The following is a 3264-nucleotide window of genomic DNA, read 5'->3' on the forward strand; positions in this document are numbered from 1 at the left end:
GACACCATCAGGACTACTATCTGATCACAGAGGATCCCATCCTGACCGCTGCTGCCATACTGCAGCAAACAGGAGGGAACGGAGGTGAAAACACACTTTATACATTTAGATATGTGGAGCACAAAGAAAAGTGTTGAGTTTAACTATAAAAATATTAGGTTCAACTAACCTAATACCGTTATATAAACTTTGCTGTGTTTTCAGCGTAGCTTTGTAAAGGTAACATTTAGCAGCTAAACTGTGGATAACAAGTAAACCACATTGGTTTGTTATTCAATATGGCCGCCAAAAGCTTTTTGAATCATGACATGTCACTTGTTAGACGCTTTTATCCAAAGATTACCTACTCAATACTGTGGGCAATCCCCACAGGAGCACTTTGGGGTGAAGTGTCTCGGGGACACAACGACATGCTGACTGCAGTGGGGTTTGAACCTGTGCTCCCCTGATCCGAACACCAATGCACTTAGCCACTGCGCCACACGCCTCCCTATCATGTCCTGAGAGCCCTCCATCCCCCAATTGCTAGTGCCTTCACCATTTAAAATGTTAATAGTCAAATCAAAGGTGTTCCTCCTGTTGTGTGCCTGCAGACACAGACTCAGAGGTGGAGATCGCCCACAGTGATGACTCTGACGTGGGGGGCTCTCTGTTATGGGCTGCTCCCCTTCCGGTATTTGGACAATGTTGTGTCATTGTTGCGATTAAACTGATCTTGTATCTTGCATATTTCACCTTAGGAAAGTGGGCACGCGATGACAGCTTCCTTGACACCATCATGGCGATGGACCGCCGTGCCATGGTCAGCAAGGAGAATGAGGACCTGCGTGCCAAGGAGATGCACGACGAACGGCTGCTGCATTCACACAAGGCCCAGGAATCGAGGTGGAGCAACAAAATACCTTTCAGGCTGGGCTTCTGGCAGTGCTAAGCGAGCTGATTAAATCCAACAGGCCTTCAATACAAAAATTAAGAAAAACTTGTCGTTGATAAACTGTACAATGACTTGTTGGGAGGCGTGTGGTGCAGTGGTCTGGTGCAGTGGTCTGGTGCGTTGGTGTTCGGATCAGGGGAGCACAGGTTCAAACCCCACTGCAGTCAGGATGTCGATGTGTCCCTGGGCAAGACACTTCACCCCAAATTGCCTACACCTGGGACAGTTAATTTTGTATTATTGTGATTATATATATATGCCACTGTTATTAATACTGACACCTAACTTTGCACTAAGGTGTGTCTGCTGCTGAGCCAACCTATTGTTATTATATATATATATATATTGCCACTGTTATTATATTGTTTTGATACTACTGACACGTATTGATCTGCTGCTGATAAATAAAAGAGAACCTACATGCACAGCACTAGCATCATGACTGTCTTTGTTTAAACCAGCAGCAGTGCAGCGGTACACAGACTAACCTGTGTGTGTGTAATGTAGTTCTTCAGGTGTGTATGCTTAACATGTATGTATACAAAAGTTTTTTAAAGAGCTTTCAACCTCATCCCATTGTCTTTAACACACATTTAACATAATAATATACTCATTAATATACAAATATACAGTATGAGTACTGTTTTGATACTGACATGTAATCTTTGCACTAAGGTGTGTCTGCACTATTGTAATTGTGTCTGTTGACTGGTAAATAAAAGAGAGAACCAAATGCACTGTACAAAAGATCCGCTTTATTGTCAATTTACAATTTCCATGCTGTTCAGATGCCTCTCCCCAACGTTGCTTCCAGGCGAATACAGAGGAGTTGAAAAGAGCCCTTGGACATTCGGAAATCTTTGATCCACTGCACATGTTGGCACCACCTCCCACCAGGCCGACGTTCTATTGTTCACCCAGAGTTCCGTAGTATTCGCATATCTGGAACACATACAAAGACACAAATTAGCCCTACATAACTCCATAAATCCTACATTAGATAGTATTAATGTGATTTAATGAACGTACCATTGCTGTTCTTTGGGCGTGATAACGGTCATCATGCTCAGCTGTCCTACAGCTAAACATGTCCATAGCGTGTGCTTTCGTCGTCCAATTCTTTTGTTAAGGCTTCTTAACCGCCTTCGCCTCCGACTCAGCATTTCTATTGCATTTGAATGGTCGATCTGTATTTGTATTTGTGGCTGAGTTATTGGCTTAAATAACTCAGTTACGAAGCTGTATAACACGAGCACCAAAACGTCAACTCCATACCGTGCCTGAGGTCGGAAGGTAAACAGAAGCATACAGCGGAAGCGGAAGTTTTTTTTCTTCTTCTTCTCTCGGTTTTTTGGCGAATTGCAACTTTAAGGTGCATACCGCCACCTACTGTACTCGCCGTGAAGTTGTTTGCGGCCTGCCAGTAAACCCAAAGCAGAAGAAGAAGAAGTGACGTCAGCGGCTCATTTGCCTAATCCACCCCCAGGAACTCATTTTGGTGTGAACGCGATCTGCTTTAGTTCATCAGAACTAAAGAGCTCTCATGAACTAAAGTTCTCATGAACTACTGTGGGAAAAGTACTTGGTGTGAACGCCCTCTCAGTGGTGACCCCTCCTCATCAATGGTGGGCGGTGACGTAGGGAGGGAACTTCCCTCCTCTTTCTCATTGTCTTAGTTTCTCTGATTAGGTCATCTCTCTGAGAGTGAATCTTAAATGTATGTGTGATCAACAGACGCTTTTTTAGGGGGTGAGGTTTTGCATACTGTGACAGAGGGGGTATCAGCTGCTACGACAAAGCTTACTGTGCGTTTAACCTAAATTACGTCATTGAATATTGATTTTAATTTCTAACAGGTGCTCAAACATTTAGGGTTTCCCATTAAGGTACCGGTCGCTACAGTGTAATGTTCTACTGCAACACTCCCCACACGCACAAGCACATACACAATATATCAGTTTCAATGAAGGCTCGATAATCAGCTCACGGCATAGGTGTAGGCAGGGGTAAAGTGCATGCTCCCATGTTGAAGTTCAAAGCATCAATCTGGTGCACTTTGAGAGCAAAATTAAGAGATCTATGGATACATCTCTCAACACCCATATGAAACAGAAGTGTAAACAGATTTACTTTTTTTTATGGATATTTTACAAATCGCTCCCCTTTTAAACTGTATTCTTGTTTTATCAATCAATCAATGTTTATTTATATAGCCCAATATATCACACATGTTACATTTGTCTCAGTCTTTGTCCTAGCGCCGCCTATAGTATTCGTTAACGGAGGTATTGCTGTAAAAGCTCTTATTTTGAAGGTGCCTTCCCGTTTAA

This window comes from Trematomus bernacchii, unplaced genomic scaffold (genome assembly GCF_902827165.1).
Source record: "Trematomus bernacchii unplaced genomic scaffold, fTreBer1.1, whole genome shotgun sequence".
In the NCBI taxonomy this organism is placed as follows: domain Eukaryota; kingdom Metazoa; phylum Chordata; class Actinopteri; order Perciformes; family Nototheniidae; genus Trematomus; species Trematomus bernacchii.